Below are 19,832 nucleotides of genomic sequence, written 5' to 3' on the forward strand. Positions count from 1 at the left end.
GGCTTTTCAAAGATTACCAGGTTGTATAAGAGATTGTATGTCCTTGCACCGAATAAACTAAGAGGTGTAGGGGCTTTCTTTTGCTTCTCCATGTTGTTTGCATTACAATACAGCTCAACCCTCTCAATATACAACTCACAGTGTTCATTAGTGCTATCAGATTCATCATCTTTCCTGACTGAGACCATTGCCGTGTCAATTTCACTTTAAATTCAGTATGTCTTTCACTGTTAATAGGCACTGTACTCATGCATTTGTGAAGGCCTTCTCATGCTGTTTAACTCTTTTTGTTTTGTCCCAGAACTGTCAGTGATATTCTCTGACATTCAGGTTCGTACTCATCACCAGTTTGTTGTGTCTGTGCACAACTACATATCAATTAAATAAAAGCACGCACGTGTGTGATGGCTTTAACTGATGAATTCACATTGCAGTGAGAGAGTGAGGGAGAGAGAGAGCAATGTGCATGGCGTAGACAATGGCACATGCACAGACCACAGATCAATACGTAGTGTTAACATGGCATGGAGGGGTTCATTGCTCTAAAAGAAATAGATCCATACATTACACTAACCACTTGGTCTGTTCTTGTTCTGTATTGACTCCTGCTATTCCATATATGAACCACCTGATTCCCTTCACTAATCACTTCCATATGTCTTTTTTACATCCTCTATTACTGAATAAATCTACTTAAACCAAAAGTATTACCGATTTACGTTCTCCTTCTGACTAGTTTTACTTTCTCTTGGTAGAAATGCCTTTGACGTTGCAGTCAATGATGTGATGTGTGCCTGGGCCATGTGGTCTGGGATAGATTCTGCTTTCCTGGATAAATAAATCCCACATGGATAAATGTCTAGTAATACTTTTCCTGGCAGTGAGCTTGTAATTTGACCCACCGAACCCATGGTTACTCTTTGGAGAACATTACACATTTACTTACACATTTTCTTGGCTCCCCTTGCATTGCTGCATGTTTGAATTAACTGAGAAAAAAATTCCCACTTTGGAAATATTGTGTATAAATTGGAAATGTGGAAGCTGTGAATTAACTCAGTTTGCTAAGTACCTGTCGCCAACACGTCTAATCTATCCAGTAAACCAGCAGCAAGGGAACGGTATGCAACAAGAATGTACCCTACTAAATGTTAATACAATAATAGCTTCCTAATAAGAATTAGGGGCATCACGGTAGCGTAGTGGTTAGCACAATGCTTTACAGAGCCAGCCCAGCAACTTGGGTTCAATTCCCGCTGCTGGAGTTTGGAAGAAGTTTGTATGTTCTCCCTGAGACTGCATGTGTTTCCTTCCTTTTTAACCCACAGTCCAATGACCTACAGTTAGTAGGTTAATTGGTCATTGTAAATTATCCTGTGATTAGGCTCCCATTAACTTGGGGTTTGCTGGGCAGCCTGTCTCGAGAAGCCAGAACATCTTATTCTGTGCCGTATCTCAATAAATAAACTAAATAAATCCATATACCTGTCTGAATGTCCAAGAAAGAAAGAGCAAGAGGAGTCCGCTCAACCCCCTCAAGGTATTCTGTGTTTCAATACGATCATGACTGTGACCTGAGATCATAACCTGTGGCAGAATTGTAAAAGAACCTGAGATTGTAACATGGTAACAAATGGCGATGAAAGAAGGTTTTGGAAAGAGATGGTCAACATTGAGGTCCTGTATAAGCAGGAAGAACGTTAACAGAAAGACAGAGCCCCCATTGTGGAGGAAAGGAGTGAGAGAGACAATATGGATTATTGAGATGGTAGCCTGCAAACATAGTTTGAGAATATTGGAATCTATGATTCTGGGAAGTCAAACAGGAGTTGTACAGTAAATATAAAGGAAGTACAGAATGTTGATGAATGGATAGACTCAGGTTTCCAAACCCACTGTTCCCTGAGAGGAGAAACACAGAAAAACGGGGTGATGATGAAAACATATCTGTTTATTTTATTTATTGAGACACAGTGCAGATCAGGTTCTTCCAGTCCTAAGAGCCACACCACCCAGCAACCCACCTGTTTAACCTAGTCTAGTTACAGGATAACTTACAATGACCAGTTAACTTACTAACTACTACGTCTTTGGACTGTGAGAGGAAACTGCAGCACCCCAAGGAAACTCACGAGGTCACGGGGAGAACATAGAAGCTCCTTACAGATGGCGCCACAATTGAGCTCTGAACCCTGGAACTCCCCAGGCTGTATTAGTGGCGTGTTAACTCCCTTGCTACCATGGTGCCCACCATGGTGTACCATGGTGTATAAATGTCTTTATACATCGGGCAATCTATTTCTGGGGCATTATATTGCAACTTCACAAAAGAGGCTGAATATTCAGAAGTTCAATGTTCAAAGTAAATTTTTTATCAAAGTGTGTGCAGTAGATGTCACCATATACTACCCTGAGATACATTTCAGCTTTACACATGTGGACCATTGTGTGTAGTTCTGGTCACCTTATTGTAGGAAGGATGTCACAGCAGAGGAGATTAACCAAGATGTTGCCTGGGTCATCAGTATCTTGACAGCATGAACATTGAATTTTCCAATTTCAGGTAAACTGCTCCCTCCTGTCCCTCTTCTCTCTATCCAGTTCCTCCAATCCCCCACCCTCCAATGCCCATCACCTGCTTCTTTCCCCTCCACTGCCTCCTCCTTCTGCCCCATCACCCACACACTCCTCTTAGTGCGTGCCCTCCCCAATGGTCCCATCTGCCCATCCCGCCTCCTTAATTTGTATCCAGGCTCTACCTTTATTTCCTATCAAATTCCATCTCCTGCAATCCTTTGTTGCCACCACTGTCATCTCTCCCATCTGGCAATGTCCCCTCCTCACATGGAGCCATTTATTGCTTGGTAGTTCTTGCCCACTGCATGTCTTCACACCTTTACTTTTGTGTATCTCTCTAAAGCAGGGGTTCCCAACATTTTTTATGCTACAGACCCCTACCATTAACGAAAGAGTCCATGGACCCCAGATTGGGATCCCCTGCTCTAATGCTCTCCTCTATGATTTAGTCCAGATTAAGTGTCTTAGCCTGAAATGCTGACTACCCACTTCTCCCCCCCTAGATGCTGCTCAACCTGCTGAGTTCCTCCAGCGTTTTTTGTGTTACTCCATGTTCTCGCATTTGCTCTCTCCTGTGTCTCGCTGTTGTCTGGACTGGAGGACTGTACTATGGGGAATGATAGGATGGATGTTTGTTTTCCTAAAGGACGGCAGTGGTTCAGGAAGGCAACTAGTGATGGGTAATCACTGCTGGTTCAGCCTGGAAGATCATGTCCCTGCAAAGAACATGAGAAAAGTGCTGAGGGAAAGTTAACTGAGTAGGGAAAGCATAGCAAAAGGGGAACAGTGTGAGATTATTCCCCTTCAGGTAGTTTAAACAGAAATGGTTATTTGTTAAATTAGGGAAGACTGGGAAATGTGTCCCTGTACATAAATGACTGCGGGCTAACTTGCAGGCACAGCAGGTAATTAAGAAGACAGATGATATGTTACTGTTACACAGCATAAAAAGTCATCCATGTTGACTAAATTGTCTATCAGAGCTAGTAATCCAATCACAAACATGAGAGATTCTGCAGATGCTGGAAATCCAAGCAACACACACAAGATGCTGGAGGAAGTCAGCAGGACAGGCAGAAGGTCACTGCCTGAAATGTGGACTGTACTCCTTTCCACAGATGCTGCCTGGCCTGCTGAGTTCCTCCAGCATTTTGTATGTGTTTATCAGAGCTGGTCCCATTTGCCTGCACTTGCCCTATATCCCTCTAAACATTTCTTATCCATATGCCTGTCCAAGTCTCTTTTGAGTGTAATTGTCCCCACCTTTGCCACTTGTTCCATATACACATCACTCTCTGTGTGAAGAAATTGGTTCTCAGGTCCCCTTTACATCTTTCCTCTCTCACCTTAAACTAATCTCCTCTCGTTTTATGTTCCCCTGCAGAGAAAGACGGTGACCTTATCGATGACCCTTATGATCTTATGATTTGTAAAACCTTTATAAGACCACTCCTTAGCCTCCTGCACGCCAAGATAAACAGTCCCACTCTGTTCAAAACAACACACGCAAAATACTGGAGGAACTCAGCAGGTCAGGCAGCATCTATGGAAATGGGCCAAAGCGCTTCATCAGGACTGGAAAGGAAGAGGGAAGATGACAGAATAAAAAGTTGGTGGGAGGAGAAGGACGATAGTTAGGTGATAGGTGAAGCCAGGTAGGTTGGAAAGGTAAAGGGCTGAACAGAAAGGAATCTGATAAGAGAGGAGAGTGGACCATAGGAGAAAAGGAAGGAGGAGGGAACCCAGGGGGAAGTGATAAGCAGGTGAGAAGAGGTAAGGGGCCAAGGTGGGGAATAGAAGAAGAGGTGAGGGGGGGAGGGAATTTTTTTTACCGGAAGGAGAAATTGAGAGATTGATTAGACTGTGTCAGTCCTTATCACAAATGAAATGAGATCTCATTGAAACTTACAAAATATGGAAGTGCTTGAGACTCATCTGAATCTCAGATTGAGACTTATCAATCTGGGCATTGACTAGAAGTTGCAATGTTGCAGTTGTACAAGAAGTTGGTGAGAAGTTGGACCGCTATGTTCAGTTCTGGTCACCCTGCTATAGCAGTGATGTCATTAAGCTGTAAAGAGTGAAATGGAGATTTATGAAGATGGTGCTTGGGCTCAAAGGACTGAATTATGGAGAGATATTGAGCAGGTTGGCTTATTTTTTCTTGGAACTCAGGAGAATGAGGGGTGAACATATATAAATGTGTTAAATCATGAGGGCACAGATTGAGTGAATGGGCACAGTCTTTTTCCCAGAGTTGGAGAATCTAGAACTAGAGGTCATAAATTTAATGAGAGAGGGTAAAGATTTAATAGGAACCTGAGGGGCAACTTTTTCACCCAGAGTGTGGTGAGTATATGGAATTAGCTGCCAGAAGTCATCGAGGCAAGTACATTGACAATGTTTTAAAGATACTTAGACAGTGACATGGAAGGGAAAGATTTAGAGGGATGTAGGCCAAACCCAAGCAAATCAAACTCAATTTCACGTTCAAGCTTATTGTAATTTAACTGTACACATGTATACAACTAAACAAAACATTCCTCTGGGACCAAGGTGTAATCACAGTACATATTTCACATACAGCACCTCAAATAATATTAACATAAAATAAAAAAAAATTCTCTAAGTGTATAAGTTGACATAAAGTACTTGTATGGCATATAGTTAGATATAAAACATGTATAATGATACTGGTGTTGTATTAATAGTATGTACTGGGTGGTAGCAGGATGTCTCACAGCCTTGGGGGAGAAGCTGTTAACCAGCCTAACTTCTATCTGATGGTACAAGGTCAAAGAGGGACAATTGGGTGGGGCCTTTGATAATGCTAAGGCCTCTGTGAACACAGCACTTCTGCTAAATATCCTGGATGGATAGGTGAGAGACCCCAGTGATCCTCTCACCAGTCCTCAAAATCTGTCTACAGGTGTAGCTTAAATGGAAATCTTGATTGGCATGGGCCAATTGGGCTGAAGGGCTTGTTACCATGCTGTACGACTGTACAACTGGATGAAGGGAGAGCATTGTCAGTAGCTGGCGTCCAGAACCAGGATTCACAATCTTAGAATAAGAAGATGGCTACTTAGGATAGAGTTGAGGCCACAAAGGTTATAGAGAATTCTTTATTTCAGAAATCTGTGGAGGCACAGTCACTGAGTTCATTTAAAACAAAAGTGAATAGATTTCAGAATATTAGGGGAATCAAAAGATACAGAAATAAGCAGGAAATTGATGTTCCCCATGATTTTGATGAACGGTGGAGCAGGCTCAATGGACCAAATGGCTTACTTCTTCTCCTATTTCTTATGTTTTGCTATTTATTCATTCACAGGGTGTGAACATCACTGGAAAAAGGGATCTTGTACTGCACAATGCAATAGGCCACAGCTTGGAGTCACATATAGGCTAGACTGGGTAAGGATGGCAACTTTCTTTCTTTGAATCTTTTACAACAAGCCTGCAGTTCCATTTTTTTATGTGAAGATATGCTGAATGTCTTATTTCTGTCTGTTGAAGCTTATTCAATTCAGGTGAACTCCAATTTACCCGGTACTAGCTGTAGCTTAGATTGGCAACTTGGTTGGCATGGATGAGTTGTGCTGAAGGGTTGTTGCCATGGCTGAATGACTCTGTGACTCTATATCTTTCATTGATCAGTTGGAGAGGCAATGCCGGCTAACCGTAAGAAATTCTTGGCAGTTGATGTTATCTTTATGCCTTGGTACCAGTGGATGGCAATTGGGTCACCCTTCACAGGGGTGGGACTCTTAATGAGCACTGCTGGGTTAATTTTTATTCAATGGTCTGGTATAAAATGCGTTAATTGTCAGCCAGTTTCACAGCTCCTCCCCAAACTTAAACCCATTGAATCTATGCACAGTTAAAATCTATGCCATTACCTCTAACTAGACATAATTCATACTCAGACAGTATAATCCTTTTGAAATGCATTAACGTGAATCTTAAAATCTGCATCACTTGCCAGTGCAGTGCAAAATCCAAGTGACCTAATCTTCACTGAATCTGAACTACTGTACATAATTTAATCAAAACTGGCAGTCAGCTTTGATTGTGCAGAATTATCTAATGTAACAAAGATGTTAATTAGTGGTTACACTGCAGTCCTGTGAGTTGGAGGTGTGGAGGGGTCCTGGAGCCAATAATTGCTCTCTTCCTGGGTGAACCTCTGCCCAGCTCACAATACACTCTGTACAGGAATGTTCTGCAGCAGGACAGACAACACATTACTCTAAATTTCCTGTCCTCATGCAAACTCTAAACTCAAGGCTAGAGAGAGGCTTTGGGGTGTCTTATATCTCCAGTGCAGTAGTGTTCAAAGCTTCAACTCTAGCACACCAGAGCCTCTACTTCTTTGGAAGGTTGACAGAATTTGGCACATCCCTGATGGCCTTCACCAAATTTTACAGATACATCATAGAAAACATCCTATCCAGCTGCTTCACAGCTTGGTCAGACAATTGCTCTGTTTAAGACTGCAAGGAATTGCAGAGAGCTGTGAACATAGTCCAGTCCAACTTCCCCCCAATTGACTCTGTCTACACTTCTTGCAGCCCGAGGAAAGCAGCCAACATAATCTACAAGTCTGTAGATCCTCTCCCATCTGATTATTCTCTCTTCTCCTCTCTCCCATCCTGATCATTCTCTCTTCATCCCCCTCCCATCCTGATCTTCCTGTCTTCACCCCTCTCCCATCCTGATCTTCCTCTCTTCTCCCCTCTCCCATCCTGATCTTCTTCTCTTCTCCCCTCTCCCATCCTGATCTTCTTCTCTTCTCCCCCTCCCATCCTGATCTTCTTCTCTTCAGCCCTCTCCCATCCTGATCTTCCTCTCTTCTCCCCTCTCCCATCCTGATCTCTCTCTCTCCTCCTCTAATCCTGATCTCTCTCTCTCCCCCTCATCCTGATTTTCCTCTCTTCTCCCCTCTCCTGTCCTGAACGTTCTCTCTTCACCCCTCTCCCATCCTGATCTTTCTCTCTTCTTCCCTCTCCCATCTGACAGAAGATACAAACGTGTGTGAGCATGTGCCACTGGACTTGAGGACAGTTTCAATCTTGCTGTTACAGGACGTTTGGAAAGATCTCTCATATGCTGAAACTCTTGATCTCTCAATCTACTCAGTTGTTGCCATTCCATTTTACTTCTCTGCACTTTCTGTGACATTATGTTCTAAATTCTGTTTTCTTCTTGCTACCTTGATTTATTGGAATGACCTGCCTGGAAGGCACACAAAACAAAAGGTTTTCACTGTATCTGAGGCAGCAGGTAGCACAGTGCTTTACAGTACCAGTGACCCAGGCTCAATTCCTGCTGCTGTCTGTAAGGAGTTTGTATGTTCTCCCTCTGTCCGCATTGGTTTCCTCCCACAGTCCAAACATGTACTGTTGCTAGGTTGATTGGTCATTGTAAATTGTCCTGTGATTAGGCGAGGGTTAAATCAGGGGTTACTGGGTGGCAGGGCTCAAAGGGCCGGAAGGACCTATTCTGCACTTTTATCTCAATAAATCTCAGCACGCCAATAATAAAACAATAACCAAGATTGTCCTGCTTCAGGGGATCTCTGAGCCTAACAATGGTGTTGCATGGATTTGGCTGGTAAGCCCTCTCTTCAGATGGTTCTCACTGAGAGTCAAATGGTGGAAAAATGTGAAAATCGACATTGCAAACCTTGCAGTGTGTGTGGGTCAGGTGCAGAAATGTGCTGGGTGAGCGACTGGTTGGAGAATGTGGGAGGAGAGGGGCACCTTGATCAGGGTGAGTAGGGAGGTGGGACTGACCCCTGCCAAGCATGCCAATAGATCCATTCCCCTCTCTACACTGCCACTGTCACTGGCTTAAGTGCTCCTGCCATAAGGATCTGGATGGTATTTCACACTGTGCCCACACACATGCACACAAACAAAGCAGCCAGAGAGGCGAATGTGTAACGACTTCAGTCTGCACAGTGATCTGCCTTACAAGACGGCTTTCAGCAGACACGCTCAGAACTGCACGTACTCACCTCATCTGCAGCCTCAACAACTTTGGAACCTAAAGATTAAGATTCATTAAAACAAAACAAGCTTTAAGTATCTTGCTCATGTAACAGTTTTAGTTTCATTCTCCTGGAACAGTTTACCACAGCAATTTTTTTTCATGGAACACTGTGTAGTTACTGATAACTCATTTTTTCTTTGTCTTTGTCCCCTATCTTTCTCTCTTTCAAACTGTCTCCAGGCGGACACACTCTCTCTCTCTCTCCCCTCCCTTTTTCTGTCCCTTTGTCCTTTCCTCAGTCTCTCTCTCTCCCCCTCCCTTTTTCCGTCCCTCTGTCCTTTCCTCAATCTCTCTCTCCTCCCTCTGTTTTTCTGTCAGTCCTTTCCTGTCTCTCTCTCCCTCCCTTTTTCTGTTCCTCTGTCCTTTCCTGTCTCTCTTTCTCTCTCCCCCTCTCTCTCCCTTTTTCCGTCCCTCTGTCCTTTCCTCAATCTCTCTCTCTCCCTCCCTTTTTCTGTTCCTCTGTCCTTTCCTGTCTCTCTTTCTCTCTCCCCCTCTCTCTCCCTTTTTCCGTCCCTCTGTCCTTTCCTCAATCTCTCTCTCTCCTCCCTCTGTTTTTCTGGCAGTCCTTTCCTGTCTCTCTCTCCCTCCCTTTTTCCGTTCCTCTGTCCTTTCCTGTCTCTCTTTCTCTCTCTCCCTCTCTCTCCCTTTTTCCGTCCCTCTGTCCTTTCATCAATCTCTCTCTCTCTCCTTTCTCTCTTTTCCTGTCCGTCCTTTCGTCTCTCTCTCTTGCCCTCCCTTTTTCAATTCCTCTGTCCTTTCCTGTCTCTCCCCCTCTCCCCCTCTCCCTTTTCTGTCCCTTTGTCCCTTCCTCAGTCTCTCTCTCCCTCCCTTTTTACATCCCTCTGTCCTTTCCTGTCCCCCCTCCCTTTTCTGTCCCTCTGTCTTTTCCTCAGTCTCTCTCTCCCCTCCCTTTTCCCATCCTTCTGTTCTTCTGTCCTTTCCTCAGTGTCTCACTTTCTCTATATTTTGTCTATTCCTTCTATCCCATACCCTCTGTCTATCCCTCTCCACTGGCTGTGATTCTCTCTCTCTTACTATCTCTTTTCTCCTCTTCCACCCCCCCCCCCTCTCTCTCTCTCTCTCTCTCTCTCTCTCTCTCTTTCTCTCTCTCCCTTTTCTTTCTTAATGTGTGTCTCTCACTCCTTGTGCCTTGAAACTGGTTATGGAGATGACATTGACTTTCAATTACCTCAGACTCGAACACCTGTTCTTCAAGGCGAGTTTTCAACATAGATGCAATGGAAACTGATAGAATGTAAACAGACTGGAGGGAAGTCTTGGCCTCTTTTGTAATTCAGAAACATTCCTGGCAAGGCCCCTTGCTTTCTCCCAACTGTTCAATAGTCGCCTCCTCATCTCCGACTGCTCCTGCCTCAACCTCTTTATACTGGCTTCAAGTTCTAAAACAAGTCCTGACCTGAAATGTGGACCATCCCTCTGCCTCCACAGCTGCTGCCCGACCCGCTGGGTACCTTCAGCTCTTTGTTTTTACCAGCAAGACTTATTCATTGCCATTGCCAATTAATCTTGAAGAAACTCTTACTCTGTAGGGGTGTGGGAGTGGGTGAGGAGTCACTCCGACTGGTGGGTTTGAAGTCCCACTAAGGCTGGCCAGCTTTCTTCTCTAAAAAGTAGTGAATGAGTGAACCAGATTAGTTCTTACAGATACGCGGTCATTTTGTGGTTACCATTGCTGAGTGTAGCTGCATTAGTTAAAAGCTTAGTTAGTTTTTTGATGTTTATTTCCCACTTTGGTGCAATTTCAGTTTATAGCTTCAGATCAATGGTCCAAGTCTTTGGCTAGACACCAGGCAACTTATCCATTGCATCAGAGACTGAGGGAGTTCTGAGGCATTCCTCTGCCTCCACAGACACTGGTCGTCCTGCTCAGTTCCTTCAATTGTTTGTGTATTGCTCCAGTTTCCCGTCTCTGCTCGCATTCTCCGACTTAACCAGTGCTTTGCTAAGGAGATGAATTGGGCTGGCTTAAAAATGAGAGCCAGGCCTTTCTGCACCAAGGTCCAGGGTGTACAACTCCCCCTCGCAGCACCTTCCATGTACTGACCACCGACTGAGTCAACAACTTGCCCCTCAGATCCTCTTTAATTCTTCCCCTCTCACCTTAAATTACTTCCTCTGGTCTTAGACTTTCCTACCCTTTAGAAAAACTGTGACTATCCACCTTCTCTACACCCCTCATGTTTTACAAGGTGATTTCTCAGCCCCCTATGCTCCAGTGGAAATTATCCCCTGCCTATCCAGGATATCCTTGTAAGTCAAGTACTCCAGTTCCTCCAGATAATGGGTGCATTGGACATGACATCACAAATCACTTGATTCGGGCATGGTCCTGGAGGACTGGACAACTCCACTCCACTCTTTAAGAAGGGAGGAAGACAAAAGAGAGTAAGTTCTAGGCCAGTTAGCCTAACCTCAGAGGTTGGGAATATGTTGGAGTCCATTATTAAGGATGAGGTTTCAGGTTACATGGAGACTAATGCTAAAATAAGTCAAAATCAGCATGGCTTTTGTGAAGAGAAATCTTGCCTGACAAATCTGTTAGAGTTCTTTGAGGAAGTAACAAGCAGGGTGGACAAAGGAGAGGCAGTGGATGTCTTTTACTTGGATTTCCAGAGGGCATTTGATAAGGTACTTCACATGAAGCTGCTTAACACGATAAAATCCTATAGTGTTTCTGGAAAGATACTGGCCTGGATAGAGGAAAGGCTGACAGGCGGGAGGCAGCGAGTGGGCATAAAGGGGACCTTTTCTGGTTGGCTGCCAGTGACTAGTCAGTATTGGGATGCTACTTTTCACATTATTTGTCAATGATTTAGATAATGGAATTGATGGCTTTGTGGCAAGGTTTGTGGATGATATGAAGATAGGTGGAATGGTAGGCAATGCTGAGGAAGCAATGCAATTGCAGCAGAACTTAGACAAACTGGAAGAATGGGCAAAAAAGTGGCAGATGGAATACAGTGTTGGGAAATGTATGATAATGCATTTTGTAAAAGGAACAATAGTGCAGACTATTACGTAAATGGGGAGAAAATTCAAACATCAGAAGTGCAAAGGGACTTGGGAGTCCTCGTGCAAGACTCCCAAAAGGTTAATTTACAGGTTGAGTCTGTGGTGAAGAAGACAAATGCAATGTTGGCATTTATTTCAAGGGAAATAGAATATAAAAACTAGGAGATAATGCTGAGATTTTGTAAGACATTCGTCAGGCTGCACTTGGAGTACTGCCAACAGTTTTGGGTCCCTTGTCTCAGAAATTGGAGAGTCCGGGGAAGTTCACGAGGATGATTCCGAGAATGAAAGGGTTAACATATGAGGAGTGTTTGGCAGCTTTGGGCCTGTACTCACTGGAATTTAAAAGAATGAGGTGTGAATCTCATTAAAGCCCACTGAATGTTGAGAGGGTGGATGTGGAGAGATGTTTCCTCTGGTGGGGGTATCCAGAACTAGAAGGCACAGCCTCAAAATTGGGGGGGGGGTACAGAAGTAAAGAGGAACCTTTTTTGCCTGGGAATGGTGAATCTGTGGAATGCTGTGCCACAGACTGCAGTGGAGGCCAAGTCCATGGGTATATTTAAAGCGGAAGTTGATCGATTCCTGATTGGTCGAGGCATCAAGGGATATGATGAAGGGGCAGGTGTATGGGGTTGAGTGGGATCCGGGATCAGTCATGATGAAATGGTGGAGCAGACTTGATGGGCTGAATGGCCTAATTCTGCTCCTATATCTTATGGTCTTAAGGTCCTATGTTCCCGATAACATCTTTGTAAATCCTTCCTGCACCATCTCTTGCCTTATCATATTCTTCCTGTAGAATGGTGACCAGAACTACGCACAACATTGCAGATGTGTTCTCACCAATGTTCTGTGCAGCTCCAATGTGATGCATCTCCTGTCCTTTGCATCATAGAAAGCAGCCAATACTGATGTACCCCAGCATGGTCCAGTCACTGTTCTGCATGTGAGAGTGGAAGAGTTATGGATACAGCTCAGGACATTGGGGAAAACAGCTTCCTCTCTAGCTGCCTCAGTAAAGCATTCAACATAATCAAAGACCCTTTCCACCTTGGACATTGTCTCTTCACTCCCCTCCCAATGGAGAGAAGTTACAAAAGCCTGAAAGCATAGGCCACCACGCTTGAGGAGAGCTTCTACCTCACAATTATATGAGTATTGAAATATTCCTAGTATGTAAGGTGGACGACCTTACAGTTTATCTGGTTATGGCCTTGCATCTTCTTGTCTGTAATGCACTTTCTCTGTAACTGTAACACTTTATCCTGTATTCGGTTATTGTTTGCCCTTTCACTATCTGGTACTGAGGTAATGAAATGATCTGTATGCAAAACAAAGTTTTTCATTGTACCTGTGACAATAATAATCCAATAAATTAACTCTCCTTGTCCTCCCCGATGAAGGCAAACATGGCAATATAGTAGTGGAGAAGGTGTATGACATTTTCATGGAACTCTGTACTTGAACCCCCAGCACGCTCTGTTCTACAACACTGCCCATGACTTTGCCTTTCAAGGCATATGTCCTGCTCTGCTTTAGCTTGACAAAATGCATCACTTGTTTGCACTTGTCCAACTTAAATTCCACCCGCATTCCTTGGCCCATTTTCCCAGTTGATTTTCTATCTTTCTGCATTCAAGGAATAAAGGTTAATGGAAACACTTTGCCTTCCTGATCGTTCGCCTCTTTGCTTTCAGTGACTTGTGTGCAAGGATGCTCGTATATCATTATGAGGGAGAGGTTGTGTTGCAGAGGCAGAGGGTCTGGACAGGTTACTCTGGGCAAAGAAGTGGCAGGTGGAATATGATGTAGGGACGTGTAGGGTTCTGCACTTTGGTAGGAAGAATAAAAGTGTCGGCTATTTTCAAGTTCAGCGTTAGCATTTTGAGAGGACTTGGGCATAAATGCAAAGATGTGCTATGGAGCTTTAGAAGACATTGGTCAGACCACATTTCAAATATTGCGAATAATTGTGGGCCCCTATCTAGGCTGTTTACAGAATCAGAATCAGGTTTAATATCACTGGCATATGTTGTGAAATTTGTTGTAATGCAGCAACAGTACATTGCAATACATAATAATACTGTAAATTAGAGCAAGAAATATATATATTTTAAAAAGTTCAATTAAATAAGTAGTAAAAAAAAAGTGAAAAAATAGTGAGGTAGTATTCATGAGTTCAATGTGGGGAAGAAGCTGTTCCTGAATCATGGAGTGTGAGTCTTCAAGTTCCTGCCCCTCCTTCCTAATGGTAACAATGAGAAGTGGGCATGTCCTGGGTGATGGAGGTCCTTAATGATGGGTGTTGTCTTTTTGAGACATTGCTTCCTGAAGATATCTTGAATTCCGGGGAGCTAGTGCCCATAATGGAGCTGGCTGAGTTTATAGCTTTCTGCAGCTTATTTCAATCCTGTGCAGTGCCCCCTCCCCGAACCAGATGGTGATGCAGCTTATTAGAATGCTCTCCGTGGCATATCTATAGAAATTTGCAAGTGTCTTTGGTGACATAACCAAATCTCCTTAAACTCCTGATAAAAATAGCTGCTGTTGTGCCTTCATTATAACTTCATCAATATGTTGGGCCTAGGATAGATTCTCAGGGATGTTGACACCCAGGAACTTGAAATTGCTCACCCTTTCCACTTCTGATCTCTCGACGAGGACCAAATTGTGTTCCCTCATTTTATCCTTTCTGCAGTCCAAAATCAATTCCTTGGTCTTATTGACACTGGGTGCCAGGTTGTTGCTGCGACACCACTCAAACAGCAGATCTATCTCGCTCCTGTATGCCTCTTCACCATCTGGGAATTCTGCCAACAATAGTTGTATATATTTTAATAATTGTATATAATAATTTATAAATGGCATTTGTGCTGTGCCTAGTCACACAGTCAGGGATGTAGAGAGAGTGTGCAGTGGGCTAAGCACCCATGCTTGATCTGTGCCAGTGTTGACTATCAGTGAGTGACGATGTTATTTCCAATCTACACAGACTGTGATCTTCCAGTTGCAGAGGGAGTTACAGAGGCCCAGGTTTTGGAGCTTTTCAATCAGAACTGTAGGAACGATTGTGTGAAATGCTGAGCTGTAGTCAATAAACAGCAGCCTGACATGAGTATTAGTATTAGCTGGGTGATCTAAGGCCACATGAAGAGTTAATGAGATTGCATCTGCTCCAGGCTATTGTGGTGATAGGCAAATTGCAGTGGATCCAGGTCCTTGCTGAGACAGGAATTGATTCTGGCTATGACCAATCTCTCAAAGCATTTCATCACCATAGATATGTGTGCTACTGGATGATGGTCGTTAAGGCAGCTCACGCTGCTCTTCTTGGGCACTGGTATAATTGTTGCCCTTTTGAAGCAGGTGGGAACTTCTCACTGTAGCAATGAGAGATTGAAAATATCTTCAAAAACCCCACCAGCTGGCTGGCAAAGGTTTTCAGAGCACTACCAGGTACACCATTGGGGCCTTTCGCCGAGCGAGGGTTCTGGCTCCTCTTGAAAGACGTTTTGATGTTGGCCGCCGAGACAGAGGTCACAGGGTCACTGGGTGCTCCAGGGATCCTCATGGCTGTAGTTTTATTCTCCCTTTCAAAGCGAGAATAAAAGGCGTTGAGGTCATCAGGAGTGGTGCATCACCGCCATTCATGATGATAGGTTTCGCTTTGTAGGAAGTGATGGCCTACAAACCCTGCCAGAGCAGATGTGCATCTGATTCCATCTCTAATCTCAATCAGAATTGTTCTTTTGCTCTTGGAATAGCATTTCATTAGTCATACCTGGACTTCTTGTATAGTCCTGGATCACCAGACTTGAATGCCACAGGTCTAGCCCTCAACAGACTGAATCTCCTGGTTCATCCACGGCTTTGGTTCAGTTATGAATGGTATGTTGTTGTAGGCACACACTCATCCACACAGGGTTTAATGAAGTCAATGTCAACTGTGGTGTATTCATTCAGACTTGAAGATGATTCCATGAATACTGTCCAATCCACTGGCTCAAAACGGTCCTGTAAATTCTGCTCCATCTCCCTAGTCCATGCCCACTCAATCCTCACTATTGGTGCTGCAGTCTTTAATCTCTGCCTATTCTCAGGGAGTAGAAGTGCAGCCAGGTGACCAGACTTTCCAAAATGGTAGTATGACAGTGATCCGGTGTGTTGGTTTCTCTGGTTCCACAAGTGATATGTTAGTGATAATTAATTAGAGACTTTTCCATGCTGGCTTGGTTAAAATCTCCCAAGATGATGGGGAAGGCATCAGGAAATGCTGTTGATTACATCGCTCTGTTTGTCTAGAGCCTATTTGACATGGGCCTGAGGAGGGATTATACACTCTTTCTAAGATGATGGCTGAGAACTCCCCTGGCAGATAAAATGGATGACTCTTGACCGTTAGATGTTCCAGGTCGGGTGAGCAGGACTGGGACCGAACCACCACGTTGTGCACCAAAAGGAGTTCATCATAAAGCATACTGCACCTCATGGCTGATCTATTTCCTTCTCAGCCCCAATCTCCTGCCTTCTCCCCGTATGCCTTCAGGCCCTGTTGACAAGACCCCCAGAGCTGCTTGTGGCACCAAATTCCACATATTCACCACTCTCTGGCTAAAGGAATTACTCCTCACCTCCATTTTAAATGAATGTCCCTCTATTCTGAGGCTGTGTCCACTGCTCTTGGACACAATAGGGAACATTCTTCACATCCACTCTATCAATGTCTTTCAACATTTGATGGGTTTCAATGAGATCCCCCCCCCCCCCATTCCTCTGAATTCGAGTGAGTACAGGTCCAGAGCCATCAAATGCTCCTCATGTGATGAACCTTCAATCCTGGAATCATTTGGAATCCTGAACCCTCTCCAATGTCAGCACACCATTTCTTAGATAATGGGCCCAAAACTGCTCTCAATACTCCAAGTGAGGCCTCACCAGTGCTTTATAAAGCCTCAACGTTACATCTTTGTTTTCATATTCTAGGTCTGTTGAAATGAATGTTAACATCACATTTGCCTTCCTCAGCACCAACTCAACTTGCAAATTAACCTTTAGGGAATCCTGCACAAGGACTCACAAGTCCCTTTGCTCTTCAGTTTTTTTTTGTATTTTCTCTCCATTTAGAAAATAAACCTTTTCATTTCTTCCACCAAAGTGCATAACCATACACTTTCCAACACTGTATTCCATCTGCTATTTCTTTGCTGATTCTCCTAATCAATCTTTGTCCTTCTGTAGCCTCTCCACTTCCTGCTGCTCCACCTATCTTCATATTGTCTGCAAGCTTTGCAACAAAGCCATCAATTCTATCATCAACATATAATGTAAAAAGAAATGGTCCAAACACAGACCCCTGTGGAACACCTGCAGCCAATCAGAGAAGACTCTCTTTATTCCCACTCTTTGCCTCCTACTGATCGGCCATTGCTTTATCCATGGTAGAATCTTTCCTGTAATACTATGGGCTCATAGCTTGTTAAGCAGTATCACATGTAGCACCTTGTCAAAGGCCTTCTGAAAATCCAAGTATACAACATTCTCCTTTGTCTGCCCTGCTTGTTACTTTTTTCAGAGAACTCCAACAGGTTTGTCAGGCAAGATTTTCCCTTGAGGAAACCATGCTGACTACAGCATATTTTATCATGAGACCTCATCCTTAATAATCAACTCCAATATCTTCCAACAAGTGAATCAGCTGTGATGAGTTGGGTCAAAGGGCCTGTTTCTGTGCTGTCTAGCTCTATAACTCAGATCATAATATATATGCTATTGACTGTTAATCATTCCTTTCAGTCTTTCCTTTTCTCACCAAGACATGATTCTTGATGGAAGTTTCTAAAGAGAGACATACAAAGGTAAATGATCAGAACTGACAATTCCTCGGGAAGACTGGATTGAGGAGGCGTTCGAGTGTGAGAAAGCCAAATACTAAGAGCTGATAGAGCAGATCCAGAGATAGGGGTGGAGGGCAGGTGTGAACCTATAGAAATGGGGTGTAGAGGTTTTGCTCACTATGTACTCCCTCATGGGCATTACGGGGGCTGCAAAGAAAAGAGTCATCAGGACCGTCACAGAGGCTGCTGAGAGAGTCTCCAGATGGCTGTGGATCAAGAGGTGTGACCCATGAACTAGTGCTGCTGGGACACAGGCCAGGGCCAGATCAACCCAGCTGGGTCGGCTGGGCAAGAATGTCTGATGTTGAAAGACCTGAAACACCTGATGACCACAGGTTACATCATCGATGATGCGTCCCAGTGCATCCTAACATCAAATACTAGAGAACATATATTTAAGGTGTGAGGAAGAAAGTTTAAAGAGAGGTGCATGGGGCAAGATTTTACATAGAGTGCTGGATACCTGGTACGGTCTGCCAGGCGTAGTGGTGGAAGCCAATACAGAGGCTGTTAGACAGATATATGACTATACAGGGAGTGGAGGGATATTGAATATGTGCAGACAGAAGAGATTTAGTTTAATTTGGCAAGCATCATGGGCCAATGGGCCTGTTGTAGTGCTGGACTGATCTAGGTTCGATGACATCAAAGCTCATGCACACCTAGTTGTGCAGGTGTAATCTCCTCACCAATGATTTGCACAATTAAGCTCTGTTCACTTCCACCGAGGGTCTCCCTTGGGATTTATTTATCTGCCTAAGCTTTGTGAGTGATTCTTTCTCAGCCTCTGGCCTTAGAAACCACTGATATCCATCACATGACAGGCCCCAACCAGACAAAAACTGCTTGTGGAGAAAGGGGGGAAAAAAAAGGTTGGAAGAAAGAAGCAAGTGTTTAAACAATATTTACCAGGTCAATGGGTGAGAAGATTGACGACTTAACAGCTGCGAAGAGGTCCATGGAGAAGGAATTCCCCAAAGCAGAAGGAAATGGCTATCCAGACTATAAGCTTCCAGGCAACTGTGAACACTGCCCCCACCCTCGGACCCAAACACCTGCAGGAAGACCTATTGTGTGCTGTTAGATCTGGTCCACAGCTGTGTGCTGGAACTCAGGGGAGTGGGGAAGCTGTTGTCCGTTTGGATTGGTTCAGACACCAGCCTGACAATGTGGACCATCCCAGTCTGCAGTTCTTGGCTCAGATGACCCAGAGTGAACCATGGCTAGAGGTTAGGACAATACAGTTTAATCCCTTCCCATTAAATGTCCTTGCTGATTTATGGGCCGCAGATGTTTGAGACAATAAATCAATGAGAACACCACTCAATGAGTCTTCAAGAAAGCTGCAGACATCGAGTATTACTAAAGAAATGAACTGTGTACAGCAGAGACCGTGTTTTTGATCATCTCCAAATGATTAGCCACCTAACTAACTGATTGTCACCAACAATCTGCTGGAGCAACTCAATGGGTCGAACTACATCAGTGAGAGGAAAGGAATTATGAATGTTTCAGGCCCAAGACTGCGAGTAGAGAGAGGAGTACATGATATACAGTGCTGAGCATTTTCTTCTGCCAGACAGCCACTGATTGTTTTTCCTGATTCCAGCTCCTGGTTAATACTTATGGAGATGCAGCATAGAAATAGGCCCTTCAGCCCACTGAGTCTGTGCTCACACATTTACAGTAATCCTACACTAAACCCATTTTATTCTCTTCACATCCTCATCAACTTCCCCCAAAATTCTTCCACTCACCCACATTCGAGGGGCCATTTATAATGGCCAATTAACCATGTATGCCTTTGGCACATGGGCGTAAGCCCCAAGAAAAGGCAGGTGGTCACAGGGAGAATGTGCAAGACAGCACCCGAGGTTAGGACTGAACTCAGTTCACTGGAGCTCTGCAGTTCTACTAGCTGGAGAACTGTAACCTAATCACCTCGCCTCATTTTTAAGATGTCTGTTTCCATGGAGTCATCCAGCATAGAAACAAGGCTTTGGCCCAACGTGTCCATGCTGACCATCAGGAACCTATTTTTAGTTCAAAGTTCATTTACTATCTAATTATGTACGTGGTATACGGTGCTGAGCGTTTTCTTCTGCCAGACAGCCACGAAACAAAGAAACACATTGGAACCCGTTCAAAGAAAAACATCAAACACCCAATGCACAAAATACAAACAAATCGTGCAAATGGCAAAAAAATGAGTGAAAAGCACAGAGAATATAAAACATCAAACCAGAAAGTCCTTCCCAGTATTTGGTC

At 44.0% G+C, this 19,832-nt stretch overlaps 1 long non-coding RNA gene across 1 annotated transcript in view; it reads left to right on the top strand.

Moving 5' to 3' along the window:
• Positions 1-5,973: 5,973 nt before the first annotated feature.
• The window catches only part of LOC132400332 (uncharacterized), a 154,498-nt gene continuing 140,639 nt past the window's right edge, over positions 5,974-19,832 (top strand). Inside the window, exon 1 of the long non-coding RNA XR_009514227.1 lies at positions 5,974-5,994. This is a non-coding gene — a long non-coding RNA (uncharacterized LOC132400332). The remainder of the gene's footprint in view (positions 5,995-19,832) is intronic.

Source organism: Hypanus sabinus, chromosome 10 (genome assembly GCF_030144855.1).
Source record: "Hypanus sabinus isolate sHypSab1 chromosome 10, sHypSab1.hap1, whole genome shotgun sequence".
In the NCBI taxonomy this organism is placed as follows: domain Eukaryota; kingdom Metazoa; phylum Chordata; class Chondrichthyes; order Myliobatiformes; family Dasyatidae; genus Hypanus; species Hypanus sabinus.